Raw genomic sequence first — 12183 nt, forward strand, 5'->3', positions numbered from 1 at the left:
AACATTAGAATGATTTATAAATTAAAAACCAATAATTTGCAGTTGCAGGTAACTTTTGGTTAGCATACATCTTCACACCGATAAATACTTTATTTTTATTTAGAACTATACCGATATTAGATTTGTCCCAGTACCAGTAGAAAGTGGAAGTACTCCGGAGCAAACAAAGAGAAAATCGTTCCTATGTTCTCTTCTCTTTTTTCTTCTTCCATTAGCAAACTGCACGCAGAAAAAAGATTTGTAGGTTCAATAAAATTATGAATTAAATTCAATAAATTAAATTATTGGTCGGGAGACAATAAAATTATTTATTGAATTCAATAAAATTTATTTATTGTTTCAATAAAACAAAATTATCGTTCCGTTTTTCAATAATTATTTTATTGAAATTAAAAGAAAATTATTGATACTAAAAATGTATTTATTGAAAGCAAAAATTTGTTGTTGTTCTAATAAAAAAAAAGATGGGTGGGTAATGTCTAGGACATAACCGGAGTGTCGTGACTACTCGTTTGACTTGTAATTCAAATCGAATGATACTCAATGAAATATGTGGGAATGTTTCAAGTTATTCTTTATAATAATTATGGTGGTTCTGAAAAGAACCTTTGTTGTTGGCGTCTGCGTTGATAGGGGATGCGCTGGATTCTAAGCTCGTTGAGACATTCATTCATGAAATGAACAATTTTCTTGCTTTGAAATATCAATGTTGAAATCTCTCGAAACAACCATCGGAATCTTTTCCGTACAGAAATGAACACGCTTAGCGAAAAACTAGGGGCGGGTAATGTCCGGGACATAACCGCGATGCTCATATTCTTAAAATTCTGCTTGTATCTCCTTCAAATGGCTAAATTTTGCGCATTAAGTTCGATTCACCGGGCTCAGCGAAATTTTCCTGGGGATCCCGTTCGTTAGTATATTCAGCAAAACAATTTTATTACCGAGTAGTCCGCGTTGAATACAGGTCAATAATTTCATATAATGATTCCAACATGCAGACAATGTACATGTATGACAGGTGGGAGTGTTCTGAAGTGGTTTTAGTGGAGGTAACAACATAAAATCATGTATTGGACATTTTACAATGATTCTCCTTAACCCTGCAAAACCACGTGGTTGGCAGCAGAGGGTTAAGTTGTTTGGAAGAGATGACAGTTAATATATGATAACTAAAAATATAAAATTGTTCTATAAATTGCAAAGTTATTGCCGCGTTGACCTGAAAATTTGTCATTTCATTCATAAAGGAACAATCATTGAAATTATGTTAATTTATGCTTTGCAAGATTTGAAATAACTTCGAAGTGTGGTCACGACACCCCTGTTATGTCATATACATTACCAACCCATCTTTTTCCATTTTGCCTTTGTCCTAATAAGGACGGTTTGTGGATAACTATGTTGATTTAAGACGGGAATCTTTTAAAACAATTCAAACCTTGCCGACGATTGTTTTTACTGCGTACATCCGTACGATCTTTCCCCTTTCGCAGCTCACACCGAATGAGCACGGTTTTCATCATGGTTCTCCTATTTATTGACTTTACAATGCAGATGGAAGGACGTCCTTTTGTTCGATAAATGAAAATATTTTCATCATTCGTTTTGGTGTAGCTTTCGCTTAGTGGTAGAGTTGCCACATTCACTGATTTGTAGATTAGAAAAACATTTTCTGATTCACTGGTAAAAGTACAGAATTACCAAGCGCAAACTTAATACTAGTTAATAAAAGAAACTTTCTAATTAAATTCTTTTTCCATTTTGCCTTCGTCCTAATAAGGACGGTTTGTGGATAACTATGTTGATACAAGACGGGAATCTTTTAAAACAATTCAAACCTTGCCGACGATTGTTTTTACTGCGTACATCCATACGATCTTTCCCCTTTCGCAGCTCACGCCGAATGAGCACACTTTTCATCAAGCTGTTCCTATTTATTATAATGTTTTGGCATCACTGTTTGCTACACCCCGGTCGTCAACAAAGCTAGTAGTTTTCTTTTTAATTTATACTTGTTGAACAATCGTGATCGTTTTTATTTTTGTACTATTTATTTTTCGTGTTAATCGGTTGTGCAAGAACTTTGAAGTTTCATGAACTTAACCAGCATCATATCTGATAGCTGCAAGTGTTGTTTTTAGTGAAAGTGATAGTTTCGTGTTTTTTTTCTACTTGACGTTATCACTTTGCACAACGTTACGCTCAATTTGTTGACAAAAGCGACATCTTCTGGTGGATAGCTGATAGTTGCATGCAAGTTCGCTTCATTTTTGCTGCGTTTATTGCATACCCGGTAGGCGTTATTTTCTTTGCTCAAAAGCATGGCTTGTACCAACTGCTCGAAAGTCATAAATGATTCTGAGCGAATCACCTGTCGTGGGTATTGCGGAAATTCGTTTCACATGATATGTGTCAAGTTGGATTATGACGTTCGTGATGTTCTGGGAATCCACTCACGGAATATATTCTGGATGTGTAACGGATGTGCTGATTTGTTTTGTAACGATAATTTCCGCAGAATGGCTTCGCGTTGTTGCGACAATGCAATGCCCGACGACAATTCTCTGAAATCATTAAAGGATGACATAGCTGATTTAAAAGATGTCGTTAAAGCTCTCTCGGTTAAAGTCGACACAAAACCGCTATCTCCAACGGTAAATACACTTTGGACAGGGATTGCTGCATATAATCCCGTTTCAAACACTCCTAAGCGCAAGCGTGAAGATGATCCGCTCAAAGCAAAAATCACTAATATTCGTGGAGCAAAAGCTGCGTTTGAAACGATAAAAACAGTATCACCACCTGAGGAGCTGTTATGGGTCTACTTGTCTGCATTTGATCCCAGCACGACGGACGATGAAGTTTCTAGACTTGTGAAAGATTGTCTGGGAAAGGATATGCAACCGAAAATAGTTCGCCTAGTTCCTAAGGATAAGGATCTCTCATCGCTGAGCTTCATCACCTTCAAAGTTGGCGTTAGCAAATCATGCAGGGATAAGGCTCTGTCCAAAGACTCTTGGCCGGAGAACATCTACTTTGGTGAATTTGTGACCAATTCAAAAATTCAACGGCCTATCATCAGGATCGCTGCGAAGAAGAATCCATCTGGTGGTGGACAGTAGCGCCAAGCTATCCCGGATAAACTCGTCTGTCTAATTTCATGTTCCTCGGTGAGCGACATCGAACTACCTGGCGAATCGGCAACTTCTTCTGTGTCAGGTAAAGCCAAGAAGGGTATATGTCCTTCCGAAGCACTTCAAGATGCTGCACACCCTCAATGTAAATTTCACTTACAGTCTGCTGATGAACACTACTCAATCGACTCTACCGCTCCAGCGAACCTTCAATGTCAAAATGATAATTTCGATCGCATCGCATCTGTCCGCTCAGGTAAACATTTAAATAATATATGTCCTTCCGAAGCTACACGTGATACTGCGCACCTTCAAGTATGCCTCCCATTACAGTCAGCCGCTGGACGCAACAGTTATGACGTAGTCATTCCCTCCGTATCGCAGCTTGTTCCCCTTCCTGACAACAGTACATCCTGCTCTCCCCGCGCTATTTGCGGGGATAGTGATCATCGAGCCCACAGTCCTGAAACTTGGAATGCAGCACGACACCTCTCACATGACACTGATGGTTTGCGGATTTACTTTCAGAACGCGAGAGGGCTTAAGACGAAAATTGATGACGTGTATTTAGCTGCTGTGGACGGTGACTACGATGTTTGCGTCTTCACCGAAACATGGCTCGATGCGCGTATAACATCAGTGCAGCTTTTCGGCGATGCTTACACCGTATACCGTGCGGACCGAAATAGTGGCAACAGTATTCGCGGACGTGGAGGAGGAGTTTTGATTGCTGTTTCCACCGCATTTGCCTCATGTGAGATTGATGTAGGTAGTTTAACCAGTGTTGAGGCTGTTTGGGTTAGAATTACAACTCCATCGAGGAACTTTTATATTGGTGCTGTCTATATTCCTCCTGAAAAGCGACTCGACTGCAATATCATGCAACTTCACATGGATGCTGTGAATAACTCTTCTTCACAAGCTGGCGCGGATGGCGTGATGATTGTCCTTGGTGATTTCAATCAGCCAGGACTCATTTGGGTGCCGTCACGACACGGATACGCTTACCCGGACCCGATTGCTTCGACAACCAACATCGCCAGTCGTTTGCTACTGGACGGATTTGCTTTCAACGGGCTAAGTCAAGTAAGCATGATTCCTAACCACCAGTCACACTTTCTGGATCTCGTCTTTGTTAGTGAAACTATTATACCTGTATGTTCCGTCAATGAAGCATCCAGCGTGATTGTTCCACTTGACAACTTTCATCCCGCGCTTGAAATCTCAATTGGCACTATTCGATCAGTTCAGTATGTAGAAACTCTTTCTGTCGACCGTCTCAACTTTCGCAAAACTGATTTTGTAAAGCTGCGCAGTTCTCTGTCGCAAATTGATTGGAGTGTACTGCATGCCCAAGTGAGTGTTAATGCTGCAGTTGCCATCTACAAGCGACTACTACTGAACTGTGTTGAGACCTCAGTGCCTAAATGTCAGCCTCCTAGCAAGCCACCCTGGTCAAACAGCACTCTTCGAAAGCTAAAACGTACTCGAGCAAAAACCCTACGTGCGTACACAAATCGACGGTGTCCTCTTTCTAAGCGCATGTTCACTTTAGCCAGTAATGAGTATCGTTGTTACAACAAGCTTCTGTACAAACGCTATGTAAACCGCATCCAGAATAATCTACGCCGAAACCCGAAGGGCTTTTGGTCATTTGTCAACACGAAGCGTAAAGAAACTGGACTTCCATCAAGGATGCTTTACGACGGCGAAGAAGCTACGACAACTGTGGCGAAATGTACGCTGTTTGCCAGATTCTTCTCGAGTGTTTTTTCAACTGACTCGCCAACCGCAAACGAACTCGAAAATGCCTCTCGCGACGTTCCTGGTTGTGCTGTTGATTTGGATGTGTTTACTGTCTCTGAACAAATGGTTATATCTGCAATCCTGAAAACCAAGTCATCTTATGCACCCGGCCTCAGTGCTATACCTTCAACTGTATTGAAAAAATGTTCGGACTTACTTGTAACACTACTTGCATATATTTTTAACCTATCGCTTCAGCAGCAAACGTTTCCTGAGGATTGGAAATGCTCAGTTATGTTCCCGGTATTCAAGAAAGGTGACAAACGCAACATAGCGAACTATCGCGGAATCTCTTCGCTAGGAGTCGAATCTAAAGTTTTTGAATCAATTATCAACGAGGCGTTATTTTCTGCTTGTCGACACTACATTAGTACATCTCAGCACGGATTTTTCCCAGGACGTTCAGTCGAGACGAATCTCGTCTGCTTTACGTCATTTTGCACGGAACAAATGTCTAAGAAATTGCAGGTGGATACAATATACACTGATCTAAAGGCAGCTTTTGATAGAGTTAATCATGAGATACTGATAACAAAGCTTGATAAGCTAGGGTGTTCTACTAGATTCTGCCATTGGCTTCGATCCTACCTTGTGCACCGTGAAATCGTTGTTCAAATTGGCGATATTGTTTCAGAATCCTTTTTCAACACTTCCGGAGTTCCTCAAGGTAGTACGCTAGGTCCACTACTTTTTTCACTGTTCGTGAACGATGCGGTTTTCGTTCTAAGCCGTGGAGGAAAGCTGTTTTTGCCGATGACTTAAAATTTTTTCTTGTTATACGGAATGAAGCCGATTGCCGTGAGCTACAGCATCTTATTGACACCTTTTATAGCTGGTGTGTAAGAAACATGATGGTCCTTAGCGTTGCAAAATGTTTTGTCATCAGCTATTACCGAACGAGAAATATGGTTACCTTCAACTATAATATCGCAGGAACTCTACTACAACGCGTTGACCACGTGAAGGATCTAGGAGTCATTCTTGATGATAAGCTAACGTATACTCATCACGTCTCAGCGACCATCGACAGAGCCAATCGTTTGCTGGGATTTATTTTCAAAATATCCAACGAATTTCGGGATCCTCTATGCTTCAAGGCTCTTTATTGCTCATTGGTGCGCCCGCAGTTGGAATTTGCAAACGTCGTTTGGTGCCCGTATCAAGCTACGTGGAGCCTTAGGATCGAAGCAGTCCAGCGTAAATTCATACGATATGCGTTACGTGAATTGCCGTGGAACGATCCATTAAACCTGCCACCGTACGAGGACCGTTGTCGTCTTTCAGGACTTTATACTTTAACACGCCGGAGACATGCAGCGCAAGCTACCTTCGTGTCAAAGATTCTGCTGGCTGAATATGATGATCCGGAGCTACTAGCGCAAATCGACCTATACGCGCCTACCCGTTCTCTTCGCCCTCGAGCCCTGCTGCATTCTGAAATGCGCAGCACTAACTACGCTACCAATAGTCCAATTTTAGCAATGAGTCGTCGCTTCAACGAGTTTGCTGAAATTTTCGACTTCGTCATGAACTCTTCGCAGTTTCGTCGTCGTGTATTGTCACTATTTTAATTATGTTTAGTTTACCTTAGTTTAGTATAGTTCATTAAGACAAATTGTCAGTTGGACTTTTTTTTATACAAATACAAATACAATGCAGATGGAAGGACGTCCTTTTGTTCGATAAATGAAAATATTTTCATCATTCGTTTTGGTGTAGCTTTCGCTTAGTGGCAGAGTTGCCACATTCACTGATTTTCTTGGAAGGATTTGTAAAAACCTTCGGGTTTGTAGATTGGAAAAACATTTTCTTATGATTCACTGGTAAAAGTACAGAATTACCAAGCGCAAACTTAATACTAGTTAATAAAAGAAACTTTCTAATTAAATTCTTTTTCCATTTTGCCTTCGTCCTAATAAGGACGGTTTGTGGATAACTATGTCGATTCCCGTCTTGAATCTTTTAAAACAATTCAAACCTTGCAGACGATTGTTTTTACTGCGTACATCCGTACGATCTTTCCCCTTTCGCAGCTCACACTGAATGAGCACGGTTCTCATCATGGTGTTCCTATTTATTGACTTTACAATGCAGATGGAAGGACGTCCTTTTGTTCGATAAATGAAAATATTTTCATCATTCGTTTTGGTGTAGCTTTCGCTTAGTGGCAGAGTTGCCACATTCACTGATTTTCTTGGAAGGATTTGCAAAAACCTTCGGGTTTGTAAATTAGAAAAACATTTTCTTATGATTCACTGGTAAAAGTACAGAATTACCAAGCGCAAACTTAATACCAGTTAATAAAAGAAACTTTCTAATTAATTTCTTTTTCCATTTTGTATTCGTCCTAATAAGGACGGTTTGTAGATAACTATGTTGATACAAGACGGGAATCTTTTAAAACAATTCAAACCTTGCCGACGATTGTTTTTACTGCGTACATCCATACGATCTTTCCCCTTTCGCAGCTCACACCGAATGAGTACGCTTTGCAGCCTTCGATGTTTTGGTGGCATTTTTAGTGGCAGTTACTACCGCCTTTTCAGTGACTGCGTTTCTTAGCCTTTGGCTTTTTGGACTTCTCACCGCCACCACCTCCACCAACGTTTTTCTTCTTCTCTCCGATGGTAGCTGATTTGATTGGTCGTCCGATGCAGCTTCTCACGACCACGCACGTCTGTTATGCACTGCGTCTTACACACGTCTGGCTTTGAGAAAAACTGCGACACCCCTATTTATAGGTTTTATCATTAATGTTGATTTCATTTAAAGTAGTTTTCGAACTATTTAAACAAATTTTATATAGCAAAGAACGTATCGGTAGCAAGCATTGAACGATTTCCTTCCGATTTATGAAACAAGATTGGCAATCCGTTTTGTAGAAGAAAAGTTAATAAGGTTCAAAATGTACGTAACGCTTTCGCTAATATGCACTACTATCGCTTTCTCGCTCGTTCTCGTGGCGTGCATGAGCCTTTCCTTTCCGTCCGACTTCTAATGGCTTAACCAAAATTAATATCCCGGCTTTCCCCCACCAACTGGTCTCGTCAAGCAACCCAATACGAATAATCATAGGAACAAACATGTAGTGGACCTTTATATAAACTTTTCATTATTTTATTGTTCATTTGCTGCACCATTTTGACGGCTCTGTGCGGGATGGGCTGAAAATTTTCACTTTTCCGAGTCTTTTTCGAAAGATTTTTCAAAACACTATGAATATCCTACATATTCCAAAATTTAATACAACATTGGTACAAATATTTTCGACAAAATGCCGAAGAAATTGATTAAATCCATTCAGTACAACAAAAGATATAAGCGTTCAAAATCTTACATCATTTTTCTTCCGAAATTTTGAAAAGGGGCCCCTATATTGAAAGGTAAGTCGTTAGTCACGACAAAATATTTTCAAACCAATAAGTTTGTTTGTTAAAGTGATAAACAACAAATGATTGGATTCAATAACACATATTTTTGGTTTAAATATGCTAATTTTTTCTGCGTGTGGAGTAAAAAGCAAGTATTTTTGTTTGCTCCGGAGCAACTTCTGTGTACTAGAACAAACCTATTATACAAAACCATCTGACAACGCTGCTCTAAAGTGAAAAGTGCTCTTCAAACATCGATGACATCTTTTTTTTCCTGTTTTCTCTACCTACCTAAACATCAGCTGTCTCCCGTTTCCCGAGAGTTCGCCGACCAGTTTTGCTTTCAAACTGAAAAAAACTACAGTTTAACTTCACCAGGCACAATCATCAGAATGAGATGCAGGAAAATATTAACCCAGAATGGTTTTACCGTCCAGTGTGAGAAACATTTTACAAATGATAAAAAAGGTATTTGTGCGGATCTGCGAATTCGGTTTTTGTGGAATAATTCGACCAAGGGCTATGATGTATGCTATAGCATCGGTGGAGAGTAAGTCCAATCATACAGCTTCATCCCACCCCGGGAGCAGATGAGCGCTAGCGAATGTTCTCAGCCACCTGGAGGAGGAGGTTCAGCGCGGAAGAAATGTTACCAGATTTCGCCGATCTGGTGTCTGAACTTTTTTTTGATAATCTCAGAGATTGGGTGTGCAGATGGACGGTTGGAGTTCTGGGAGGGAACGACTGGTAACTTTAAGGTAAATTGTTTGGAGTCATTTGTTTTTTATTACAACTATTGACGGACGTTTCATTGCAGGGTATATATGAAGCCGAAAACACCCACAACAATGGGGTAACTAACACATAGCTCGCCGGTGACAAAGTGATAGTCGCACGGTTGAGTGGAGGAATCGATTTTCTGAAACTGGAAACGTACACGCAAGGTTGTCAGATCGATTGGGGATTTACGTCTGCATAAGGGCGAAGTAGGTTCTATGTTTCAAGCAATTTTTTAAGCTCACCTAGGGCGCAGAACGGACAGATTTTACTTGTTCTTTTAAAACACTGTTCATTCTAAGTCATTTTATTTTCAGTCTGTAATGAGTATGTAATCAAGTGCCTTAATTCTTATTCTTTTTTAGCCCACGCACGTACCGGTTCGGCAGGAAGCATTAGTTAATTTCAGCAATCCGTCCACAGCGTTGCCAGCTCAACATCACGCATCCGAGAAGGAGCTTCGATGTGTCCTGAAGTTTCACCAGCAGCGTCACCGGTGACATGTTTGGAAGTGGCGAGCGGTACAGTCATGACTGGCAGCCAGGGCCACACTTTTAAAGTATTCCGGCTAGATAGCCACCTATTGCAGCCAAATTTACGGTATGGCCTAAATCTACATAATTAAATTGATTGGTTATTTTTAGGTGCCTGTATGTGCAAAATTGAAGCGACAAAATTGACGACTCAATCGTCGCACTTGCCTGTTCCCCGAGTTACGCAATATCGCTTGGACTGGACGAACGAATACGGATCTGGGATAGATTTCAGGGTCGTATGGGACGACAATACTGGAGATGTAGCTCGGGAAGTCAGGCTTGATTGTTCCAATTCACAGCTAAATCCGAAGATTATGCTACCCGCCAGTGGTTCGGTAATTTGTGACTACGGAAATCGAATGAGAATCGTTCGTTTCCCACTTGTGGCGGCGGAAAAGTGGTTCGGTCCGGGGAATCGTAATCGGCCAGCTGTACAGCTGCAGCCTCCGAACGAAGCCATTGCTAGCACGAGTCTTTGATTTGGAAGGATAGTTGCTGAGGACCATTCTCACAATAGTATAAAAGTTCTAAGTTCTAACCTCAAAAACAGACAACAATAAAATGTATTTCTTTCAGAGTTGATAATATCCATTACATGATCAAATGCGCTGATGGGTATGAATATGCATGTGTACGGTTTGGTAACCAGTACAATTTACACCTTTCTATGCAGTGCACGGCCACCAATGATTCTTCCATAAATTTAGACATTGTGCCGAACAAGAGTAAATTCGCGTATATAAAATATATAGGAGGCCCTATTTTCACAGTCACGTCACTTAGTGACTAGAAGGAAATTTTCTTCTAGTCACTAGGTGACGTGACTGTGAGAATAGGGGCTTGGAGCATATCGCTGTCTGTGCACGGAACTGAACATGATTAAATTTTTGGCTCACGCGCATTTAAACGATCACTTAGCCTATGTGTCCGCATGTGACTGGTGGGGTAGCGTTGAGGGATTTTGTCGCCGCTCACGGTACATTTCTATTTCTTCTCACTAATGTGTAAGTACATTTGCTGCACCCGCTTCTAGTGAATACATTTGAGCAGATATCACAAATAGATCCGAAAAAGTTATTTCTTCGGGAGAAACGCTTCTCACATATCTCGAATTCCTGAAGTCCTGGTGAAATTATGGTTGATATAACAAATTCTGCCTGTTTCCCAGCATTCTGCTTGATATATTCCTGTCTATGATAGGCTACTAGTATATTCCGTCTGAAAATATCTAAATCGTTAGCAAAGAAACACTTGACATTAGTGACGATAGTCACCCTATGAACGTTTGCAGATAGGCTAAAATGTTGTAGATAAAAGCTTTGTCGCATACGGTGCATTTGCATGGAGCAATTTAAAAAAAAAGTTCTTGAAAAATGCTTTACCCTCTACATCACATCCCTATCTTTGAATTGAAGAGTCTGATTCCGTCAGCAGCGCCGCGTTGATGAATTAGTGGATTTTTTATAATTCCATGGATGAAATATACAGACTAATGTTAATACTAAGCAAAATTAGATTATAAGCTATACGGTTACGTTACAATGTCTTAGTTAATATCTTCCGCTACCCGACATTGTGAGGATTTGGTGTGATTATTTGTCGAAAGGAAGATTCCTTCACCGGATTAATAGTCAAACCAACAGATTTCTGTGGGATTATTATGAAATTAATGAAAAATTACATAAAATTTAAAACTTTTTCTTGGTTTCATCTTGTTTCATTAATTTGCGCCGTTGGTTGAAGCAGTTTGGTAAAACGTTCCTTATCAAACTCGTGCTTATCGCATAGCGCGAATTTCAAAATGTCGAATCTTTAACACTATAGCCAGAGCATGTAGTTCAGCATGTTAAGTTTGTCCAGATTTACAATCTGGTACCAAATTCGATTATGATACCGGATGGAATACCGTGTTGGAATCGTAATTCGACACTAGGGCGCAACTACCAAACCGTGGAATCTCAATCAGAATGCGATCCAACACTTTCCGGAACGGATCCGTTGGATAATTTTTGCTGGATCTCAGGGTGTGCTTCCTCGATGTAATCGGCTCAACTGATTCGTAAAGTGTTACATTACCCTTACTGGGCACCTGCAATGATGGCACCTAACCCATTAGATATCGTCACAAATGAACTCGAGATACACTCTCGAGTTCATTTGTGACGTCACCGTAAAGTAATGAACTTAGTATCGTGATTCACCACTTCATTTGCAGTGTTGCCGATAAAGCAAACTGAAATATGCAAAACAGTGCTGCCGAAACAAGTATTTCGAGTCTCACCATTCTTGATTTGGTGAAAATATTACTCAACATTCTTGCAATTTTCAATTTTCAAAAAATCATTAAAAAATCAGGGAATGTCCCAAAAATCTCATTTTACCGTGAATGGTCTTAAAAATGTGATATCTTTTGATCAAGTATCCAAGCATCTTCTCAGTGAATTTCAAAATGATCCATCGAGAGATATGGCAATTTGTAGTTTTATGGCACGTTTCATAAGGCTACCAGCATAGTTATAGCGATTTGAATGGGGTATACGGGCATCGATGAGTTTT

The 12183-nt window shown here is 40.3% G+C and overlaps 1 protein-coding gene and 1 long non-coding RNA gene across 7 annotated transcripts in view; one reads left to right on the top strand and one right to left on the bottom strand.

The window, feature by feature from the left end:
* Positions 1 to 12183, bottom strand: part of LOC131678021 (cyclin-dependent kinase-like 1) — a 546062-nt gene that overhangs the window by 503989 nt on the left and 29890 nt on the right. The gene's annotated exons all lie outside the window — the stretch shown is intronic.
* LOC131678022 (uncharacterized) lies at positions 8486 to 9544 on the top strand. Its single transcript, XR_009303540.1, has 3 exons — positions 8486 to 9072; positions 9132 to 9300; positions 9457 to 9544. It is a non-coding gene; the product is annotated as an uncharacterized LOC131678022 (long non-coding RNA).

Source organism: Topomyia yanbarensis, chromosome 1 (genome assembly GCF_030247195.1).
Source record: "Topomyia yanbarensis strain Yona2022 chromosome 1, ASM3024719v1, whole genome shotgun sequence".
Classification (NCBI taxonomy): Eukaryota; Metazoa; Arthropoda; class Insecta; order Diptera; family Culicidae; genus Topomyia; species Topomyia yanbarensis.